This window comes from Euprymna scolopes, chromosome 33 (genome assembly GCF_053919585.1).
Source record: "Euprymna scolopes isolate OS-2025 chromosome 33, ASM5391958v1, whole genome shotgun sequence".
NCBI classification, from domain to species: Eukaryota; Metazoa; Mollusca; class Cephalopoda; order Sepiida; family Sepiolidae; genus Euprymna; species Euprymna scolopes.
Window position 1 is genome coordinate 18,724,372 of NC_136514.1, and position 25,228 is coordinate 18,749,599.

The following is a 25,228-nucleotide window of genomic DNA, read 5'->3' on the forward strand; positions in this document are numbered from 1 at the left end:
ACAAAACTACGTCACACTTAAAATACAAAGCTACTATTTGCTCATGCATGTAGTATTGTCACATCTAGTCTGATGCATCTGCCAATAGTCTGTCGCTCTTAGATAGGGTTAAAAAAAAAAGTCACAAATCCAATAGGTCCTACACTGTCAGCCAAACTCCAACTTCTGCCCCATTCCCGAAATGTGGCATCCCTGTGCTTATTTTGCAAGTATTTTAATGGAAAGTGCTTGGACAAACTCAAAGCACTGAGGAGCAGCAAAATCCCAACCCCACACTGTAGAGATCTATAGATGCTGGAAAGCCTTCTACTTCAATAGCTTCTTCCATCAAGCTAATAGACTTTAGAATCTCCCACCCTCCTGGCAGCTTTCTTGACTGTACTAGCATGCAGAAGTTCAAATGTAATGAGAACAGACATCTTGCTACCCAACTTCCTACATAGTGCACCTGCAAATTTGGTCACAAATAGCAGTCTCTTACAACTTGGCGGTACTGTGCCTTGTTTGAGGGGAGGAGAGAAATGATTGAATAGAAGATCACCTAGAACTTTAGAATACAATAAACTTGCGATTTACGATAAAATTGTTTTTTTTACTTGTAATCTTTTATGATTCTTCTTCTTTAATCGTGGCAAGTCTGCTATTCCTCTTTTTTAATGCTCTTCACTCAAAAAAGGAGAAAAAGCAGAACTTTTAATCAATTTTTGGTCCAGAGACAATTTATTGTCTAAAAAAAAAAAAAAAAAAAAAATGAAAAAAGTAATGCGTTACCATGCCAGCCACACCCTTTTTTTTTTTTAATTCGATTTTGGGGCACATGTAGAAAAATCTGAAAACCCTTAATATCTCTATAAGACTTCATTTTGGAGAAAATCTGATGCCATTTTTGGATTCATTGGGTCAAAAACCTTACCTGAGTGAATTTTCAGGGCCATACGATCTTTCAATCAGAAAATATTCAAAGAAATGACATCACAAAATTGTCGCCTGGACGTCGCATCATGCGACTAATGCCAAAACAAAAAATGCTCTAAATCGGAAACAGCTTGGAGTTATGTGCTCAAATTTCCAGGATTTCTTACTTCCTATATTGTCTATCTGCAGTGCAAACTACAGCTAGATCTGAGGATATGGGTTTCAAAATCCCAGATTTCTGGATGATTTGACACGGAATGACCCTGTTATAATTTCTCCTTGTTGATCTGTATTCAGTTTTATTTATTTTTTTTAATACCCTACCTGGTGGTGAAAGCTATTTGGTAACACCAGGAGTGTTAGTAACGCCTTGAGCTACCAAAACTTATCACCCTGGTTGGCAGTTGATGAGGATAGGGTATCACGTTTTTCACATGTTGCGTGATGAAAATAAGAAATAGGATACAGATTTCAGAAATAATTATGAAGACCAATAGCAAAAGCAGAAACGGATGAAAATCAGAGAGGTGAATGAAATTTGGTTTGAAAATTATGACGAGGAATGAAGGTGTCAATTCCAAGAAGTCAGTCCTTAGAATCTCCTTAGCAGCAGTACCAGCATTTAAAGACATACCAAAGATAGGACCACATGGAATGTCATATATGAAGCTGTGAAGCACATCCCAATCAGCCTTCCTGTAGTTAAAGGTCTTCCTATGTTTAAGAGCTTCACACTCAAACTTAGGGTTAGTTGCAAGGTTAGGACTTTATTTACAAGTTCTTAATAGTTAATCCTTTACTGCCAGAATTTTTTTTTATGCAATAAATATTTTAATCATGAATTCATGTTCTTCTTGACTCAAGGAAAGGGGGATAAAGGAAAAATAAAAAAATGATTACCAAAAGGTTAAGCCATGCATAGATCTGAACTTTGAAGACCAGTTGAGCTGACAAGCCATAAGAGTAAGAAATATTTCCTATACAGGTGTTTTTTTGGAAAGGCGACTTGAAAGTATAATTTGGTGGTAACGGGTTAAATATTTTTAACTTTTACAGCCATAAATAATTGGCGAAATAAAAGTGTCTTGTATTAAAAAAAAGCCATTAATCACACAAGAAATAAGCTGGCCCTACCTTACACAGAAGATAAGATAGATAAAGGGGAAAAGAATGTAAAGTTGTTGCTGAGAAACAGAATCGCGCACTCTGTTGTCAAGCCTGATGATGGTCATGCAAAGTGCGTTAAAGAGATATAACTGGTTAGTATAATCCAAAAAGGCATTTGTAAACAGTATTCACAGTGAAAATCAAGTAGGAAAAGGGGAGGGGGGAGGGGCGATTTTACGTTAAGCTTACAAAGAAAAATTGATCCCTCTCTGTGAAAATGTAAAATGTATTTTGGGGATATTTCTACAGAACAAGAACCACATTAATACGGACGTTTTCGATTGTGATTATAATGGAAACCAGAAATGGCCAAACTGCCACAAGACAGTCAATTAGTACAAGCATTAAATAAAACAATTATTTCCATTTTCTCCCTGACTTAAAGGTTAGGATCAATTAACACCCTCCGTTCCATGTTAAAAGTGAGTTTTATAATTCGTTGAAGAGGGAAAATCCTTCACGTGCCATTTTGACATTATCTGCAGCTTTCAAATCAAAAACTGCTCTAGCAATTTCCAGTTCATTCTATAAACTTTCTTTTTCGATTTTTGTCCACTTAAAATTTGGTGGCATTTTTAATTTCACTATTTAGAACAAGTGCGAATAACCAAAGTTGTGGAGTAATTTTATAAAAGGTTGTCATCGTGAAAGAAAACAAGAAAAAATCTGTTTAGCTGTTAAAGATCGTTTTATGTAGTTGTTTTTGTTATCTATAATATAAATCTCACCTGCCTGTTTAAATGTATGTATGTATCTCTGCTTAAAACTGTCAATAGAGGCGACAGATTTTCATGAGATTGGTATCATTTTGAAACTAGACGTCTCAGACAACAAATATCAAAAAATTGGCCAAAAACATTAATTCCTTCACCCTCAACTGGACAGTTTTCTACAAGGAGGGGTCAATTTTTTTTTTTTTTTTTTTTTTTTACAGTGATCACCACTTATCAAGGCCCGGAAGCCACTCACGGATAAGGGTTATTGTAAGTACATTACGTTAGTGTGGAGATTTGATGAAGTGTTTACTTAAGGGGGCGGTTCATTAGGAATTTGTTAACGTTGGACTTGAAGACATCCAAGTTGTAGTCAGGTGGGAAGCAGACAGACGGAACAGAGTTCCACAGGCGTGCAGTTCTAAGAAAAAAGCTTTGTTCATGGAATCCACGTTTGATTTAGGCACAGATAAAGAGTGGGGGAAATTTTGACAGTGGATTCAGATAGACGGGTGTTTTTCGTGAAAGATTGGCGAGGGGGGAACCAGAGATTGGAGTTCAGACGAGCACCTGCCATGGAAATAACGATAAAACAAGGATAGGCTCGCAACGTCTCTTCTGTGGGAGAGAGGTTGCAAGGTAGAGAAAAGGGCATCCCCCACTAAGCCACGAAGTCTATTTTGTACTCTGTCAAGGCAGGATAGGCTTTTTTTAGCAGCTCCTGCCCAGATATGGCAACAGTATTCCATCCTTGGACGTACTTGGCTTTTATATAGATAGAGAATTGCATCAGTAGTGAGATATCTTCTGGAGCGGTAGAAGGATCCCACCATCTTTCTAGCGACCTTGGCAACAGATTTGATGTACGTGTTCCATTTCAGATCTGGAGTAAAGGTCAAACCCAGAAGCTTGTCAAAACACGGGGCCTCACCCAGACGAGAGCCATCCATCACAATTGATGCCAGCTGGGGATCAGAGCGTTGATGATGTAAGGATAGGAGTTTGGTTTTGGATGCATTAAAGGTAACCAGCCACGTCTTCCCCCACTGAACCACACGCTCGAGATCAGAGGAGAGAGAATCAGAGAGAACTTTGTCATTTACAGCCTTTGATGTGTTGCCGTAGATGGTTGTGTCATCAGCATAGATGTCAACGAATGATTTAAGTATGTGTTTAGGGAGGTCATTGATGTAGATCAGGAAGAGAGTTGGGCCCAGGATTGACCCCTGGGGGACTCCAGCATTTATATTGCAGGCCTCCGATTTTTGTCCATCGACCACTACTCTTATGAGCCTATCGGAGAGAAATGATTTAATGATTGAGAAAACATTTCCCGTTATACCGTAGCTGGAAATCTTGTGAAGTAGACCCTTATGCCATACCTTGTCAAAGGCCTTTGATATGTCAAGAGCAATTGCCCTAGAAAGGAAGCCTTTGTCAAGAGATTCACTTATCCTGTGGGATATAACCGTCAGCACATCTGCGGTAGATCTTGCAGAGCGGAAACCATATTGTGTGTCACTAAGAAGGTTATTCCTGCTGAGGTGGTTGACTATTTCTCTATTTAATATGGATTCCAGCAACTTACTCATAACACACAGGAGACTTATAGGTCTGTATTGAGAGGGAGATAACTTATCACCTGAATTCTTAAATATAGGGCAAACTGAAGAGGTCTTCCAGGGAGTCGGAAAGCACTTCTCCTTAAGGCAGCGCTTAAATAGTTTCGTAAGTATGGGAGCAAGTTCTGGTTGAAGCTTTTTTAACACTATAATTGGGATGCCATCAGGGCCAGTTGCTTTACTGGAATCTAGGTTCTTGATTAGCTTGGCGACCTCATGCACGGATATTTGTATGTTACCTAGTTTGTTCTGTGTTATAGGAGGAAATATGGGGAGTTGATGGCCTTCGTCGCATAGGGTAGAATTAGCTGCAAAGTTCTTTGCAAATAGTTTGGCCTTGTCTGATGGTGACGAGATGACCTCTGGTCCATTGATAATGGTTGGGATAGAACGCACACTTCTGTTCAGGATCCTATTTGTTATTTGCCAAAACTGGTGGGAGCTACCTTGGATTTAACAGACTGGGCATATAGCTCTCTTGCATTTTTTATTACTCTTTTACAGTGGTTGCTGGCAGTCCTGAAAGCAGCTTTAGTCTCAGTGCATCTATTACGTTGGTAGCTATGGAAAAAGTGATTTCTGTGCGCGATAGCAGCAGCACATTCTGGGGAGAACCATGGTTGGCTGTTAGGTTTTTGTTGGAATTTTTTAGATGGTATGAATTGGTCTATGCCTACAATTAACCATTCGGTCAGATCTGATACTATAGAGGACACTTCCTTTTTAAACATGGAGTGCAGAGGTAAATCAGATATGAATGTACGGAAGCTATCCCAGTCAGCCATAGAGTATCGGTATACAGTACGGTGGAGGGGTACGTCTGGGGGTTTCTTACATTTCGTTTTTATCTTAACTGATAAGATGGAGTGGTCGGAGGATCCTAGAGGAGAATGAACGGAACATAGCTCAGGGGAAGTTGAGAGAAAAAGGTCTAAGAGGCTTGCATATTGACCAGGTGTATCGGGCACACGGGTGGGTTCACGAACAATCTGAGTGAGATCATAAGCAATGGCAAAATCATGACAAAACCTCCCCTCATCATCTGTCTTATTTGTATGGGTCAGCCATTCCACGTTATGGACGTTGAAGTCACCACAGATGTGGATGTTAGCCGAGGGATGTGAAGACAGTATGTGGTCTATTTTCTCAGATATGCTCTTAAAGATAGTAACTCCGCTGTTGTGGGGCCTATAGAGGGCAAATATAAATGCAGTGGTGTTAGCAAGTGCAACCCTGAAGCACATATAAGGTAAATTAGGATCTTCTCTAGAGATATCCCTGCTACACGGGAAGCCATCCTTAATGTAGGCACATATTCCATGCCCATGGCGATCTTGGGTGTCAGATTTAGCTGTTAAATTGGAGTATCCGTTAATTATGAACTCATCTAGGGAAGTGGTGGACCCTATTCCAGTTTCACTTAGAAATAATATGTCCGGTTTCGTCTCCTGTAATTGGGTTTCAACCTCTGGAAGGTTGGAACGTAGACCCCTGATGTTGGAGAAGGAGACCTAGTAGTAGGGGTCTACGTTGGAAGATGGGGTTCTAGGTTTAATCGAGTTTTTATTCTGGAGATATTTCATGTTGAGGTTTTGGGATTTGTGGAATAGGTCGGCATACTTGGTTAGAGCAGTACAGAGAGGGAAAGTAAGAGAGAAAAAGACAGGAAAATTTTTTTTTTTTTTTTTTTTGTAGCACACGAAAAGGTAAAGCCGCAACAATTACCCATTAGTATAGCATCGAGAGGCCCCACCAGAGACTACTGCATGGTCCAGATCCACTCACCAAATGGCAATACAGCAGTCCCAGTATTTTGCGACAAATATTAAAAAATTGGCTAAAAACATTAATTTCTTCACCCTCAACTGGGCACTTTTTTACAGGGAGGGGTCGTTTTTTTTCACCGATATTTTCAAAAGTCGACTCTTTTCGATTGACTAACCTTAATTAATTTAAACACTTGTCACTTCTGGTTTGGCGATAGACACAACAGCAAAGACGTCACGTTTTTTTTTTTTCATATTCTTTTCCGCCTTCATGGTACGGGTTCAAGCCTGCCTGCCTACAACCACTTTTTTTTTTTTTTTGCTCAACACATACTGCCAAACACCCAGGCAACGCCGGGTACCCAGGCTAGTTTAGAATAAATATCAATTTTAAACTCAATATATAAAGTTATGTTTTAATGAAAAAATTTAATTTCAAAAAAAAATTAAAAGATTCATATTATTCAAACTACTGTCCTTATCTGGAGGGTTATTTTCACTATTTCTGACAATGGACCTCTAACCATTTTTTTTAAGTCTAGGAAATGAGAACAGTAGTTAGGATAATCCAAATAATATGCATTATCAATCCTCATCTCAAAAAATTAGAAGCAAAATTAAATGATTTTTTTTCTAAAAGAAATGATGAATGAAATTTGGAATTGATCCAAAACCTGACTCAAGGTCACGTTGACATCTTCTGATAGTTTACAGTGAGCAGGCAGGAAAGTTGCTGGAAAAAGCTGCCAGATGAGAAATTCAATATACTAAAAACAGAACTTTAGACTTATTGCAGGTTTAATTATATCAAAGATATTTTCTTTTTAAGAAAAGTATATAAATTATTATTTTTTTGCAACAGATGTTTCAAAGAAAACACAACTATGGTCCAAAAGAATATTTTTTTTTCAAGAAAAGTATTAGAAGGTTAGATTAAGATGGAAGGGTATGTTTTATATTTTGTATTTGTGCACATCTACGCAAATTTATTCATAATAAAGATTTCTTTTAGTCATCTTACAGAGAGACTTTTGCACTTTTGGCATTTCTTATTTCTAGCTACAAGCCTTCTTTTCCAGACAAAAAGAAATTACTCCTCAGGGAGATTTAATAATTTTGCATAGTATGCTGTAGTTCTTTTTCCCTTTTAAAAACAAAATGTTTTTGTTGCAACCAATCAATTTAATTGAAATTTGTCGTCTGATGACAACAGATTACAAATCGCATTGACCTTTTCTCGTTGCTTACCATGCATAAACAATCAGAAGATGCTGATGTGACTTTGGGTCAGGTTCTGGATCAGTACCTGAATTTTTAAAATTATTGTTTTACTTCTAACTAGCGGGGGTTACCTGGCGTAGCCCGAGCGTGTGTAGGTAGTGTAGTAAGTAAGTAAGTGGTAGTAGCGGTGGGGGGGATCAAAATTATAGTAGGCAGTTTGGGTGGAGGGAGGTGTTGTTAAAAACAAAAGCAAAAAAGTGGTAGTAGGCAGGCAGGCAAGCAGGCTTGAAACCGTACCGTGAAGGAAGAAAAAAAAAAAAAAAAAAATGTAACATCTTAGCCGATGCGTCTACAGCGCAAGCGGAAGTCAAGCGTTGAAATTAGGTGTAGTCAATTCAACAGAGACGATGACTTGTGAAAATGCTGACGAAAAAAAGCGACCCCTAATTGTAAAAAATGGCTGAGTTGAGGGTGAAGGAATGAATGTTTTTTGCCAATTTTTAAATATTTGTCGTCTGAAGGATCGAGCTTCAAACGATACAGATCTCGTGAGGATCCATCGCGTGTGTCGAACGTTTTTGGCAAGCATACAAACACACAATTTTGTCTTTTATAGAGGACTAGCAAGGATGCCCAGCGTTGCCCGAGTGTTCGGAGGCTTGTGTGTGTTTTGGGGCACAAAAAAATAATTTAAAAACGATGTTAAACTTCTTTAAAAAAAATCGGAAAAATAAAAACAAAACTGCCCGGTGTCGCTCGGGTGGTAAAAAAAAAAAAAGTTTTGGTAGGTAGGTAGGATCAAACCTGGAACCTTGAGGCGAAGGTAGAAAAAAATCTTGGCATGTAACCCACTCGCCCACCACGGCAGAGTAACAGAAATGTGATTTAATTTAACTTAAATGTGCGATTTTAATGATAATGAGGTCAAACCTATCCCGCAGTCAGCTTTCACTGCGAGGCTGTTTTTTTGTTTTTTCTTTTTTCGTTCCCCAACTTTGGCTGTTTGTTTTCCAAAGATGTTAGGGAGGGGGAAATCAGCTCCTCATAAAAAGGGGAGTGTCCCAATGAATAGCAATTGTCTGATATAAGAGGTTTCCCTCGCACTGATCATACTTTATTGCTTTTCTGGACGTCCCTGCCACAAGTGCCGGGGGGGAACTGGTGATACGGATTCAGTTTTACGTTTTTTATACTGAAAAGCAAAACAAAGACGCAGCAATTGAAAAAAATCTTGAAAATAGCACGTAAAAGTCGGGCAAATGCAAGATTGACGCGACCTCCGTTCATAACTCGTATATATTATGATTTAGACAGTATATAAAAAGTTTTAAGGAGCGACCCGACCAAGCGCGCCCACCAAAAAAGCCTTTGCCGGACATACGCAAAAATTGCACACACACTTTCGCTTATTATATATATAAGATGAATTTGAACTAAACTGATTTTTTTCTTTCTTTGTAACCTAAGTTTTAGGTTTCGTTCAGCAAAAGTCGGTTTGATTCGGTTCAAGTTCTGTACAAGTACCACACTGTATATATATATATTTTTTTTTTCACAGAAAAATATGTGAATTGGAGAAAATCCTGATTTTAAAGATTTTTTGTCATCAACAAAAAATATGAAGAATTTAAATAATACCCCACCCTTTTGCGGTTATTTATTTATTCTTCTTTTAATTAAGCACGAAAGAGAAGGAAGTCATAAAGGGAGATAACTAACATTTTCTGTTTCTGAAACTATAACAATGGGTAAATTAGCATAATGACCAAGATTTGCGACTTCCGGCTAAGAATATATTCAGCAGTTAGTAGTAAATTGCAAAAGTTCTCGCTATATTACCTTCTCACAAGGGACTTTGTTAACTATTCTTATTATTGAACGAAAACACATTTTCTTTTGTTTATTAAAATTGTTAGCTGAAAATATATAGTAGTTAACAACACTCACCTCTTTCCATATTAAGAATTAATAACTTTATTTTCTCAACATAAAGAAGAGAGGACTCTGACTATTTTAAACAAAATAGAAAAAATTCCAATTCTAATAAATATATTTGTATTCAAAATAAAATTCAAAATTTCCAACGAAAGAAATCACTTAACAATTTCTTATGTGTTGACTTATATTTTCTCATGGTAAAAAATACTCACGAAACCGATTAGTTGGCTAAAACCTGGTAAGACAATAATTATGGAAAGCAGTATTCCTGAGGATACAGTTATGAGATTCAGCATTCCTATCCAATCACAGTTAACCACTATATTATATTATTTTTTCGGGTATTTATCAGAGAGGCCAACAAACGAAAAAAGGGTAAAATATTTAAGTATATAGCAAATAAATGTTACCAAAGGCAAGGCAAGTTACTCTACCACTTACCTGGATAAATTTTGTGTATTTTAAAGTATTTTAAAGCTTTTATTCGGTTTGAAAAATAAGTAGAGTAAAGTTGGTAAGTTAAACCGACAACATGGCCGACAAGAACATGCCATCTTTGGAGAGTCAATAATGACTCAAACATTCAAAATTAAACAAAATACTGATAGAAATTTTGAGCCATTATTGACACTCCAATTACGGCAATGGTTTTCTACCATTGTTTTCATGACAAGTGCTCATCTTTAACCTATGGTGCCCTCTTGCCAAACTTTCACTAAAAATACTCTACTAGCTACAAGCACCATCAATAGTTTCTACCACTTTGTAACTGTGCCTAAATTTAAACTGTTGTGATATTTTTTATTCATAATGGGGTATGATCCCACACAGTCAGGCGATTTTATTTATAAACGATGCTACTAGGAACTGACAAATCGAATTAATTCACGTTCTGCTACCAACGAATCTGAAACTAGAATTGCTCCATAAGCATTAAACCTTTTCTGTAGCAACTTTGCATGTTTTTTCCGTCTCGACACGGTAAGAATATTTTGCTCTATGGAACTGTCTACTGCAAACAAGTCACCTCTCAGGACTTGTGTGTAACAACAAACTATCGGAAACTGTTCTGTCTACTGCAAACCAGTCACCTCAAGACTTGTTTAGAACAACGAACCATCGGAAACTGTTCTGAAACTAAACATGGCTTACACTTCAAGATAAACACAGATTACATGAACAAAAATTCATTCCTAGAGCTGCCCGCCTGTGAAACTGTTCCACTAGCATGCTTTCCAGCTGACTACAACATGGCCATCTCTAAGTCCAATGTAAACAATTTCTGGTTGAGGCATCCCATTAAATAATTATTTATCACGCTGTTGTACTGGTGACCACCGTCCACTCCCTAATCCTTATCCTCGAGTGGCCTCCGGGCCTTAATAAGTGGGGACACCCTTGTAAAAAAAAAAAAAATTTTCTTCTATGCAATCATTTTTCGTAATTTTTATTAATTTCGACACGACACATAATTACACAAATAGTGAAAAACATTATTTGTATAATTACGTGTCGTGTCGAAATTAATAAAAATTACGAAAAATGATTGAGTAGAAGAACACTAAAATGCATTTACACAAACATTGATTTTATGATTTGTTTCTTACAAAACAAAACATACCCTTTCACTACCCTTAAGTCTGAGTGACAATATTTAAAAAAAAAAAAACACGCTGTTTGCTTGGATTATTCATTATTATTTGCAAAAATAAAAATGAAAATAGAATCTGGAAAAAAAAAAAAAACAACTCAATTTAATCCACATCATTTAAATAAATCAGACAGAACTAATTTTGGGAGCGACTGTTTCAATGTAAACATGAACTTCGGTCCTTTCTTACCTTAATTAGAAAAAAAAAGTTCTGCATTTATTGCACTGCGCTAAATTCATGTTTTATATTTTTTTTTTATTATTAAATTGCTAGGTGAAAATACAGAATAGTTACAAAACATCCTCCCCATGTTAAGAATGGCTTTCTAATGCAAGAAATTCTGCAGAAATAAGCAGGCTTCTCATTGGTCGGTCTGACCGCCCACGATTTTCTTTGAAACTATCAGATTGCTTGTTCTAACTAACTGCTGACGGTATTATTGGCGCCAAATTTATCTTTTCAGACTGCCAGTTTTCACACAGACTGTTAACAGGTTGAGATGGATGTACGAAAACTCACTCGAGACTTGTAGCCTCAAAGCCCACTTTATCTAATTGAGACGTTTTAAATGCCCTAATGTGGGGTGAAATGTTATTTGCAAACACCAATGCCCTTATGTTGGGTGAAATATTATATTAATCGTACACTGTTGTGCTCTGTGAATTAATTGACTTTCATCATTACAATAGATGATGTCTCTCAGAGACGAAATTAAGGTCTATATTTTGACCTGTCCTTTGTCCGCCATTTAGACAGTTATGTACAGTGAACTCCATGAGGACTGCCGGTCAAGCAGCATTCATCTTTGGAAGGCATCACTTAACTCATCGACCTGTTGCAGCTTTTCTTCATCAGCGGAGTATTGTATCCAGCATTACAGTAAAATAAACTATGAACTACTACCCTTTCCGGGTGTTACCCGTCCAGCTGGGCAGATAGCTAAAAATGACATATCTTTTGCAATTTGGATCTTTTTACTTTAATAAAATTTACGCTGAAGTTTTAAGGTGAGCCTGTTATAATTTCTGATTGTTTTCTTTTTATTCTGCCAAGGGCAAAACCGCTGTGAGCGAATATTTAACACTAAACAATAAACATTATTTCAGCACGGTACAATAAATGCACAAGTACCCCCCCCCTCAAATAAAAAACATGAATTTATTTTTTAAAACTTAACACATTCTTGTCTTTTTGCATTGGAGGAAAGTGTAGCACCTGTTCCGATACTACACTCCATAATTTCTGTCCTCGGTCACTGAAAGAAATCCTTTTAGACAGAGGCAATTTTTATTTCTGGTCCAATCCAAAGTTCCTCTTTCGGGGAGCTGGTTTTAACCACTTCAAAAACCAAAATTGTGTCTTAACTCTGTCATCGCGAGGAGTGGTGGGACAAATAGGGACATATTAAAGACAGACAAAAATTAATGAATAATTTTTGGTTCTTCATTATTGTATCGAAAACTGAAATATTGAATTTCAAGTGAAACCAATAGTATCTACTGAATTGTCAGGTCACAGTAATGAACATATCCAAAGATTACGAAAAAGATAAAAGATAGAAAATTAATTATTAATGAAAATAATTTTCGAAGATAATCAGCAAAAATCGAAAAAAAAAAAAAAACGGAGAGTTCTAATTGTAACAAAAGGGAGGTAAATATTTACTGAAACCAATCTTTGGCCAATTTAGCAAGACTGAATTTTCACCAATAAACTTTTCATTAATGATTTATTTTCTACTTTATCGTTTTTCGTAATTTTTGAATATTTTCATTATTGCGACATTTAGGTAAAAACCATTAGTTTCACTTGAAATTCAATATTTCAATTTTCGAATATCGCTTTGGCCAAGATCAAAGTGTAGTATCTGTTCTTCAGATGCGCCGGCCCTCTGTGGCCACGGGGGACAAGATCAAAGTGTAGTATCTGTTCCGGCAGATGCTGCAAGCTATGACTAGCTCTGACTAGCAAAGACCAGATGTGGGGGCAACCCCACATGCCTGACCATTAACCAGCTCCCATTTCCCACCTCTCGGGAGCTGGTCCCCTTTTTCCCTTCCCCCTCCCTTCACTCCTCACATTAAAAATCGGCCTTGTGCCTAATTTGCTCGGTGGGGGAGCAAATAAATACCATCTGTTCTTCAGATGCGGCACTTCCATTTCTCGTTCTCTTTCGGTGGAGGAGAAATCCTTCACGACCGAGACAATTTTTATTTTTGTACCTTTTCTCCACGTTAAAAAACGACCCTGGTGTCTAACTCTGTCCTGTGGAGAGGCATTGTAAATAGGTACAATAAAGAACCTATTTTTTTTCAAATTCAATTAAGATGTTCTTTGTTTCTAACTAAAAAGGGTACTTGTACAGTTTAATCAAGACATTAAAAAAATGAAAATATAAAAGGTTATATTGTACGAATCCGCTTGGGACTGAAGATCTAAAAAAAATTTAATTAATTTGATTGAGTAGTTTTGGGGTTTTTTTTTTGTTTTGTTTTTTTTTTACAGCGGAAAAACACGTTTTAATGACAACACGTTGATGGTAGCCATCTTTGAATTTTTTTGAACACACCATGGGGAGATAACTCAGTTTAAAGCGCCGACACTCCCTCCCCATCTTTAATACTAGCTTTTCTTCCTAAAAGTCGAACCTTTTTGGTCGGTATCATAAATTGTTTTTTCGCTGAAAGAACTACTTGATGAATTTTTTTTTTTTTTTCGGAGAACTTCATTCCATAACGGATACGTACAACAAACTTTTTTCGATATTTTCATTTTTTAAATGTCTTGATTAAACTGTACAAGTACCCCCCCCTAAAATGGTGCTTGTTAAGATAGAGTCGACAGATTATTTTTTAAAACATGTGGTTTTAAGCAAAAAAAAATTACATACTTAAGTCATGTCGAAAATAGTAACATATCCCAAAATTACGAAAACTCATCGAGTGGAAAATTATTTGGTACTGATGATGCATGCATTGCATCAGTGATACAATGCATTTATTGTGCCGTGTTGAAATAATATCGTTATTTTGAAAGCCATTCTTAACATGCGAGGGGGTGTTTTGTAACTATTCCGTACTTTCACCTAACAATTTAATAAACAAAAATATCATAAAACTTTAATTTAATTTGAAAATACTATTTTTAAAAAAATAGCGCGGTAACATAAGTGAAGAAGAAGCACTAAAGCAAGCACCAATTAATTATAGTTAAAGGTAATTTTTTTTTCCTAGATGTAAGCAGTTTTCGCCACTTTAATGGCTGACGTAGCGATAGATTTTTTTTTTTTTACTAAAACACAAAAGCAGTTGTTTTATTCGATGAAGTTTCGTAATTTTGGGATATATTACTATTTTCGACATGACAAGTACTGTTTTTGCTTAAAACCACATAAATAAAAAAAATCGATCTGTCGACTATCTTAACAAGCACCATTGACACTTACACAGAATACGGACCATGCTGAAATAGAAATGTTAATATTTAGAAGACGACAAGACCACTCTTAACACAAAGGAAAAGAGGATAACCGCAAAACTTGAATTTAATCTGAAAATCTTATCTAAAAAATAAATAAATAAAAATACCACGATCCGTATTATGCATATGTACCCAAAAATTGCATCATCTCGATCGGAACAAAAAAAAAAGTCATAACATTCCAGAAATAAAATTATTAATTATTTAAACCAAACTCACCTGACAATTTTGTAGGAGGTTAATACAATAAAAAGAAAAAGGGTCCTGAAATATGTTTTTTTTTTTTTTTTTTTTTTTGCTTAAGTAAATGAATTTCTTTTGGTTGCTCGATTTCTGTTTCCTCAAAATAAACGCAACGAAGTGAAGCCGGCGGTGAAAAGAAGCCGCGCAGGAGGAGGGTGTCACTCTTCCAGCAAAAGTGTTGACTCGTCTGTATAACCTTTCCATGTAATGGTGAGCATATGTTCGGATTAGTCTCAAACACGTGACAGTTCAAACAATTATTACAGCTTTTTCCCGCCTTCAATTCGGCGTTCACGCTTCAGTGGAGTAATAAAGTAGATTTCGTGATTATAAATAGTTTCTAGTTTAGAAATATTTACGAAAACTCACAGTTCAGCAACTCACAGTAAAGTTTCTTTTACTTACAATTATTAACTAGCAAGGCGACCCGGCATTGATGAGAAAATATTTAGTGTTTTGTTTGTTTGTTTTTTTAGTGTGTGCTTCTCAGAAGCACACTGCTTCTGTACCAACCTCCCACACAGTTAGACATGACGTCAGTTTATAATGGTAAATCCAGACGCCACCACACACACACACACACACAACAGGGGGGGGGGTGAATAGAAAAAAAAAATTGTTTAGATTGGATTTGTTTCCATTAAGTGATAAGGGCGTCCCAGGCAACCGGCAATGAATCAATCCCCCCTTACCCTAAAAGGAGGAGGGGGTTGATGATCAGGTTTTTCACCTAAGAAAAGGACAGACCAAAATATGTCAACAAAAAAGAACTGACAAACGCAGGTGAACAATGTAAAAATAACTTGTTTTTATTGCACCTAAAAGGTATAAAAGATGAAAATAAATGATTGGGAGTTATGATGGACGTTAACAGAATCTGATTAGCAGAAATAGCTAAGATGGCGTCTTTGGAAACTGGAAAAGGTTATAGAATAGAAAGACAAAATATAACATTTAAAAACAACTTTGTTGATTCAATGTGGTTAAATTAGTTAAGTCTCAATTCTTAGATTCGACACACTGTTGCCAAAATTCCTTAATCCAAAACCTCAACTCTATGCTATTACCCTATTACCTCCAAAAGCACTTCTGCCGATCAAACTTACTTCTCCAAAATGAACACTCTCTCTGAAAAATCAACCCTCTTTTATCTCCAACCAGGAGCATCTCATTTGGATATCAGGCGGCCATTTTTATTTCTTCATTCATTTTTGGTCCACCCAAATTTGTAACAACTTTTTAAACATTTCAGACTACACGCCCTCCTTGATCTTTAAGGATCATTTTACATTACATAATCCCGTGCCCATACTGGATCAGTACGGGCTGTCTGTGGTCTGTGTATTTCTACTGGTTCATGTCCACTGCCCCCTGGCCCCTGGCCCACCATTTATATCATCGTCTTCATGAACCACACGCCTTAAATCTAAAATGTGCCGTGGCATTCCATCTACACTCAAGTTGTTAGGGGATTGCACCCCAGTAATCACTCTTTTCCCCTATTGTGCCATACGTCGCGCATTCAGAGGTTTCACCCAAACCTCTTCCCCTATTTGGATTCTGGAGGGTCCTTGCTCATCACTTTCTGGGGACGTATCCCTTGGATGCCTCCATTTGTAACTAAAAATTGATCTATGTGGCACGGTGTCTTCTTTCTATCCGACCTTGGGAGTCATGTTGTACCAGAATATGGCCTTCAGGTGATATCCTTCTTCTCTCAGCTATTGCTTTCACCATCCGATGATGTCGCTCTACTATTCCATTTCCTCCGGGCCTATAGGCTGCCCTGTAATAGCTTCTTATCTTCCATTTTTTTTTTTTTTTTTTGGCATCGTTTGAAGAACTTCTGAGCAAAAAAACAGTGCCATTGTCCATTATCACCTCCACGTCTATTGCTGGAAGAGGCCAGTGATAATCAAGTGTACGAAAGGCTAAAACGGTTCAAGTGGACAGGAGTCGGTTGATGTATATGCCAATACAATCAAAAGATTGGACTGGACTAGCAGGATACCTAGGGATGGGGCTAGATCATACAATCGAAAAAGCTTGTGGTTAAATTAGTCAAGTCTCAATTGTTAGATTTAGACACACTGCTGCCAAAATTCCTTAATCCAAAACCTCAACTCTCTGGTATTACTCTTTCAACTTCAAAAGCATTTCTGCTGATCGAACTTATTTTTTCAAAATCCAACTCCAAAATGAACACCCTCTGTGAAAATCAGGCCTCTTTTATCTCCAACCATCTCATTTGCATAATAGGTGGTAACATTGAGAAAACTATTTTTTTTTTTTTTTACTGCAATAAATAAGTGCGTTTATTGTTTCTCTGAATTAGGATTAAAAACAATAATCGCTTGAATAATTACATAATCCATGCATAAGTTGAACAAGAAATTTATCTTAAAAGACAAAAAAATAAGTAAGACAATGCATGCAGGTACGTATGCGAAAAAAAAAAAAAAAATCAACTTTTTAACATAAAAAAAAAAACTACTCACAGTTTGAGTTTTTTTACACACGCAAAAAAAAAAGTTCTGAATCAATGCAGCGAATGTTTGTGTATTTTCTTTGCTTTGTTCTTTTCTCTTTTTTTTTTTTTAAAGAAGCAGACATTTTTTTTTAGCATAAAGATCTTTTGGGGCTTTAAAACAAAGCTTTACAATAAAGGATGCAAACAATTTCTTTTATAAAAGAGTTCTATTTTTTTTTTCTCTTGCAATTTGACGGAAACTCTATTGTAAATAGTTCTTTTGGGTTCTTTTTTCTTCCTTTCTGAAATCTTGCCAGACTGAGGAAATTTTAAGAAAAACAATTCAGGGGTGCTCTTTTCTCAGGAAAAATTTGTTAAGAATCTGAAAGAGAAGAATGCTGAAAAACAGCCGAAATAACTAAATATAGCTTTTCATATTCTTTTTCTTTGAATTTATATAATGAATTAAAAATCATTTGAGCTCAAGAAATCTTTCGTTAATATTCTTTTTAGAGAATACTCTGAAACACTCTTCTTGCATCATTCTCTTATATTCTTTATTATTATTATTATTCATCTTTACAATAAATAGTTAATATTCTTTTTAACAATGTAGTCACACAGACTAGAAACTTTCGGATTTCTATCCAAAAGATAAATAGTTCACTCTTGGAATATAAATTCGACGCTAAAGTAACTAACCTGAAAAAAAAAAAAATGACAGCATGAAACAAAAGAGGCGGGGAGAATAAAATATAAATATCTTGCTTTGAAACGAAGAGGAGATTTTATTTACAATGAAATTAGTTGCAAATTTTTCCCTTTGCGGGCATTAAATTAAAAAAACGCCAAAGTAACAAGCAATGAAAAAAATAAAACTGGTTCTTATAATGAAGATGTATCCATTAACGAATACGATAATAACATTCAAAATAGTATCTCCTAATCACACTCGCATATGAAATAAATTTTAGGAGCGTACTCACAAATTGAAAGCCAGTCAGGCACGTGTCTTTTTCTTTTTTTTTTTGGTTTAAAGTTCTTTTAGAATTTTCTCTCCCTCCATGTTTGCGTGCAAACCGTAGACACGCAGATGGATTTCAGAAGTATGGCTTCGTCCCTCGTCCAGGGTTTTCTTTACCGGTTTTTCTTCTTTGTAGGAGGTTCCAAAATTCCTTGTCATGTAAAATAAGGTATTTTCTTTAAAATAATTCCACTCCTTCTAAAATACGTGCAAAACCGTAGTCACGTAGATAGTTTTCAGAAGTATGTCTCGTCACATATCCGGGGGTTTTCTTCTTTGAAGGAGGCTCGTCAAAATTCCATTTTTAGCGCTGGGCAATGAAACAAACGTCCAATCTCCACGTCAGCGGAATTTCAAAAGAGGCCGAAATTGGCGCTGGGCTCGTGACGTCATCACAGAGCTAGCATTTCCCTTTTCTCCAAATTAAAGGGAGTTTCGTACAAACCCAAAATGTACGAAACTAAGAATCAAAAAAAGATACAAAATACGAAAAATCAAATACAAGAACCAGATAAAAAAATAATAAATGTAAACGGGGGGGGGGATGCACCATTATTGGTACAAAAAAATTCCAACACATTCAAAGTTTACTGAAAATATTTTTAATATTTTGGATCTCTTCCAAAATATTTTAAAACAAATATTACAATTCTTCTTAATGTTTTGACTCTTGTCAAAATATGTAATTCTTTACCCAGGTCAACTTCCCGGTAAAATGTTTTTATTTACAAAAGGATATCAAAGCTCAAATGAATCAATTTTGAAATCAATCGTCTCGACTTTATACAGCATTTTTATAAAGATTTTAATAAAGAAACATTTCTATAAGGGGTAGAAATGTTTCTCTGGAGACTAGAAAATGACCGAACTAAACAGTTCGGAAATATTTTCCAATATAATTATATTTGTTAATTTTAAAGATTTTAATTGCCCTCTTTAAGTGCAATTGTTTGAATCTCTCCTGCACTTGGTTCACTGGGTAGGTCAGTGGGCTTGTAAGCTAAACCGCAACTGAATCTAACACATTATATTGCACATACTTTTAAACAAAATACTGTTGTATAGCCTGGGGTGTGTGTATATTTACAAGTGTATATATTTATTTATGACAGGAGTCTCTATGATCATCTAGTAATGTTTGTGTTTATCTATTGTTCACTGTAGATGTGCATAAATGTTCATGTATTCAAGAGTCTTTAGTGTTTGTGATTGTCTCCAGTTTCCCTGTTTCGTGATTGTATAGTTGATACATGTATAACATGTGTTCAGTAAGACTTATAACAAAATAACAAACGGACAATACAAAGGGCCGGAACACAGTTCTGTGGGGTTTTACATCTGGTCAATATTCAAACATACCTTGTTCATCTTTGGGTCTTGTTTTGATGGATCTTAGAAACTGCAAATGAAGATTCCTCCCAAGAAACGATCAGAAGTCTCAGGTGCATTTTAAGTAACTTTTATTTCAGATGTTTCCTCATTGGAAAGTTGCACGCTTGTCCTAAATTCTACATTCTATCGACATTGCCCCGACAGTTTCTTTGGAGTTCAGAGCCATTATGACTGGTTGCCAGCATGTTTCTCCGCTTGATTGTCTCTCAAACTCTCTGCTAACTAACTATACTCTATGTGTACATAAAAAATTATCTTGAAATTACATCATCAATACACGTAGCCTAAAGAATCAAATCACCTGATGTCTTGTCACATATTCATTTGTTGGTATTTATAAACTAAAATTCCTAACCTGTTCGGTTTATGTTAAAATTACACATTTGTTGCAATATTTTTTATTTATAATGGTGGTATGGTTCCTCACAATGGGAAGATTCTATTTATAAACGATGCTGCTAGAAACTGACGAATCAAATTAATTCACATTCTGCTACCAACCAATCAGAAACCAGAATTGCTCCATAAAAATGAAACCTTTTCTTTAGCAACCCTGCATATGTTTTCTATGTGTCAACATGGGAAGAATCTTTTGCTTCGTGACTACAGAACAACTGTCTACTGAGAACTAGTCACCTCCAGGACTTGTATAGGACAACTAACCATCGGAAACTGTTCTGAAACTAAACATGGCTTCCAACTCAAGAAATTCTTCTGCTATCCAAACAATTTGCTATTCCAACATTTTCCCTTATTGTATTTTTCATATTCATCATCTAGTCTTCGATAACAAATAATAATAATAATAATAATAATAATAATAATTATTATTATTATTTCCTAGGTCACTTGTCATTGCCCTGGCAGTGCCCAACATAACAATAGGTCCCTCATGCAAATGTTACTTACCTGTTCTCCACAAATCTTTGCTAGACATGGCAAGTGCTCGTCTGAGCTCCAATCTATGGTCCCCCCTCGCCAAACTTTCACAAGAAACACTCGTTTAGCTGAAAACACTATCAATAATTTCCCCCACTCTTTATCTGTGCCAAAATTTAAACATAGATTCCATGAGCAAAGTTTCTTTCTTAGAACTGCACACATGTGGAATTGTCTTCTGTTTGCCTGCTTTCCAGCTGACTACAATATGGTTGTCTTCAAGTCTAACATAAACAAGTTCTTGATGAGTCGTTCCATATAAGTTAACAAATTTACTGAATTTCTACAACTAACGATTACTATATTGTCCAATTGACTACTGTACACTCTTTAACCCTTATCCTCAAGTGGCCTCTGTACCTTGATAAGTGGTGATGCCTATGTAAAAAGAAAAAAAAGAAAAAACAAGACCTGGCATCTTTTCACTACTGCGACGATTTCATTTCAGTGTTAAGCATTGTTATTAAGTGTCCATTAAATACAGGACTGAATAACTATATATACACTCGTAAATATACACACACTCCAAGCTATACAACACTATTTTGTTTAAATGTATGTGTAATATCATGTGGCAGGATGGCAGGATGCTGATAGGAATTGGAAAAAGTTAGACAATCAATGGAAACTGGAAAGGGCTGGACGTCAACAGGAATAGTATTTTAATGTGAATTCAGAAATTTTGAGGGGTGCGAGGTTTGAGGGAAATTTCTTGAGGGGTGCGAACCAAAAAACCGTTGGGAACCACTGTCATATAGAGATCAAGTGTCAAACCTACGAAAGGGGTGTCTTGGTTTCTGAGAACTTTTTTTTTTTTTTTTTTTACACAGTGATCACCACTTATCAAGGCCCGGAAGCCACTCAGGGATAAGGGTTATTGAAAGTACATTACGTTAGTGTGGAGATTTGATGAAGTGTTTACTTAAGGGGGCGGTTCATTAGGAATTTGTTAACATTGGACTTGAAGACATCCAAGTTGTAGTCCGGTGGGAAGCAGGCAGACGGAACAGTGAAGTAAAGTGAAATAAGAAAGTTTTAAAACTGTGTGGAAGTAAAGATGCATCAACGAGGCTTCATACGAAAAATATGTGTGGTAGATTAGACATCGAGACACGATTCAAACAAATACTAAAATTCAAATGGGTCTCCTAATTTACCCTCTTTCTTTCTCCATCTTGTTTTCAAATGCTCTCTTCGTCACTTCATGAAGCTTACGACTTTTAAAGGTGTTAAAGCAAAGTATTTTCACTCAATGGAAAATTTCCAAACTCCAAAAAGTAACACCTATATGTGAATAAAGTAAGCCAGTGTGAACATAGAAAATCCTATAAGACCTCGTCAATAAAATCATTTTGCGAAAGACTCCCCCAACCAACTGAACGAAAGGAACCCAAGGTCTACTTAACATCCCACCTTGCCCCTGAACTGGGATAACAAGGCAAAAGAATTCATTGTGTCACGCATCCAGCCTTTCATCATTTGTGCACATATACACATGCACTAACAAGAACAAACATAACGCGCACACACACACACACATACATACATATACAATGCCATGGTGTCAAATATCCACATATTCATACAATGAATATTTTGACTGTGAACATTAACTAACATTGAAATAACTTTTATATTTTTATTTCTCACATTAAAATGTTTTCTTATAAACTTTTGTATTTCTCGTTTTTCATCCATAAAACTCTGTTTATGTTTTAGATAACATTTGTTATCTGGTGACTTTTCTATCATTTGACTGGTCCATTTTATTATGCATGCCCGTTATATATATATATATATATATATATATATATATATATATATACACACACACACACACGTTCATCTTCTTTTTTCATTAAAACAATAACTTTTTACCCCAATTCATATTAAATGACAGTATGGTTCTTGGCTCTATTCAAAGACACTCGAAGATGACCTATACCAAAGTCAGGGACCACACCACATTCATTGCGAATCGGTCTCAGTTTTGATCACATCTGCATATGATGTGCTATTCTGTTCTTGTCATTTAAACATAAGTGGCCTTTTAAAATGAAACTCCAGGATACAGCATTCGTTTATCAGCAAAAGTCAGTTAACCAAACAATTCTCATTATATTCTGGTGTTCGCTTGAATAAAAGTTTGTTGATATTTGGTTGTGAACGTATTAGTCTTACTCACAGAAGATGGTGACACTTTTCTTGTTCAGTATTCTTTTTCAGTCAGATGCAACCAGACACAACTCTATTAAGTTACATTTTTCGTTCTGACTTTTTTCCTAACCAAGCATCAAATCAACTACATACCAAAAGCTGAAGGGGTAGTTGGCAGAGATATGGGAGACAGCATTTTTTTAAGTGAAGACGCCAGAGTGTCATGGTTTCTGAGTGAGCAGCTGAGTGGAGAAACGCATCCATTATATAATGTATTTCCATCTGTTGCTGTTAATACAAGATTTTGATGAGATTTGATTGGTTGGCTTGAATGATGATACAAAGGAAGTGCGTCAGTTTTGGTGACACAAGTTGCAGTGCTCAATGAGTAAACATTTCATTTTTTTAGAAATGTTCTGTCATAAACAGAGTCGGCACAAGAAGGTCTAAGATGTTCAAAGATCAAGCATCTGATTTTGTTAAGAGTAACGAGTTATAAACTGAGTCAGTGTGTAAAGGTAATTCTTGGGAGAAAAGCTATTTGAGACTGAACAAGACAATACTCCAATCTGATATAAACCCGAGAGTCTGTAATGTCTTTTTTCCCCACTCTACATATTCTTGTTTAGAAAAAAAAAAGATGAAATCCATTTCTAATATTCAAGACGACTTTACTGAGTCATCTTTGTTAATATGTAAATAAAAGCAGAGTGGAAGAAAAAGGTGTTAGTAAATAAATATGTCCATAAGTATGGACGAGAAAGAAAAATTCGAAAGTTGCAAAAAGAAAAGAGTTCATATATAAAGGAAAGATGCTTTTACATACACATATGTGAAAGTCGTGTTGTGTCTACGTGTGTATGCAAGCACATGTGTGTTATGTGTGTCCAGTAGTAGCCATGAGGGCTTCTTGCGTCTTTCTGTCAAAGCTGAACCAAAGGCCAGAGTCTTGGGTAGGTTTCTGTTAAGTCCCAGAAGAGAAATTTGGAAGTTGTCCAAACAATGTGGCAAGTTTGTAGAATTGAAAGACAAGAGTCTTATTCCAACATTTAATAACAACTTTACTGATTATCTCCGTTAGTATGCCAACATTTAATAACAACTTTACTGGTTATCTCCGTTAGTATTCCAACATTTAATAACAACTTTACTGGTTATCTCCGTTAGTATTCCAACATTTAATAACAACTTTACTGGTTATCTCCGTTAGTATGCCAACATTTAATAACAACTTTACTGATTATCTCCGTTAGTATTCCAACATTTAATAACAACTTTACTGATTATCTCCGTTAGTATTCCAACATTTAATAACAACTTTACTGATTATCTCCGTTAGTATTCCAACATTTAATAACAACTTTACTGATTATCTCCGTTAGTATTCCAACATTTAATAACAACTTTACTGATTATCTCCGTTAGTATTCCAACATTTAATAACAACTTTACTGATTATCTCCATTAGTATTCCAACATTTAATACCAACTTAACTGGTTATCTCCGTTAGTATTCCAACATTTAATAACAACTTTACTGATTATCTCTGTTAGTATTCCAACATTTAATAACAACTTTACTGGTTATCTCCGTTAGTATTCCAACATTTGATAACAACTTTACTGGTTATCTCCGTTAGTATTCCAACATTTAATAACAACTTTACTGGTTATCTCCGTTAGTATGACTTGTATGAAAAGAGTTAACATACATTTTTTTTTTATTACATTTTCACCCCAAACAAGGCACATTGCCACTTTGATGTAGGGGGTTACTATCAGGAACATAAGCTACAGGGGTACTATGTGGGGAGTTGGGCAGCAAGATGTCGGTTCACGTTATACTTGAATTTCTGCATGTCAGTACAGTTGGAGAAGCAGGGACCCGGAAGGGAATTCCAAAGTCTAGCTGTTCTGGGAAGAAACTACTGGAGTAGAAGGCTCTCTTACATCTAGGGATCTCAACTGTGAAGGGGTGGGATTTTTCTGCTTGTCGAGTTTGTCGGGGGTATTTACGTTGAGGGAGTACAAGTGCTTGCAGTTCGTCGGAGCATTCACCATTAAAGTACTTGTAGTACAGGCAGAGGGATGCTACATTTCGTTGATGGGGCAGAGGCTGAAGCTTAGATGACAGTTCAGGACCTATCAGGTTGGCGACTCTCTTTAGAACCTTGTCTAGGAGTGAGAGACTAGTAGCAGATGCACCAGCCCAAATATGACAACAATACTCCATAGATGGGCGAATGGTGGCCTTATAGAGGTACAGGATACTTTTGGGCGTTAGTAGCTTTCTAGCATGGTAGAGAGAGCCTACCTTTTGTGCAGCGGTCCTGGCAATGCTCTCAATGTAATTTTTCCAACTCATGTTTCCTGTGAACGTTAGGCCGAGGAGTTTAAAAGATATACTTTCAGACAAAGAGCCTTTGGCCATTGCTATTGGTGGTAAAGAAGATTTCTTGTAGTTATTGAAGGAAACAAGTTTTATCTTGACAGCATTGAATGTGACCATCCATTTTTGTCCCTATTCCA

At 36.1% G+C, this 25,228-nt stretch overlaps 1 protein-coding gene across 1 annotated transcript in view; it reads right to left on the bottom strand.

Annotated features, from left to right (window-relative positions):
- Nucleotides 1–14,926, bottom strand: part of LOC145258159 (alanine--tRNA ligase, cytoplasmic-like) — an 82,866-nt gene extending 67,940 nt beyond the window's left edge. Inside the window, exon 1 of the mRNA XM_080115959.1 lies at nt 14,694–14,926. The gene's annotated coding sequence lies outside the window, so the exon portion shown is untranslated. The remainder of the gene's footprint in view (nt 1–14,693) is intronic.
- Between the last annotated feature and the right edge of the window lie 10,302 nt (nt 14,927–25,228).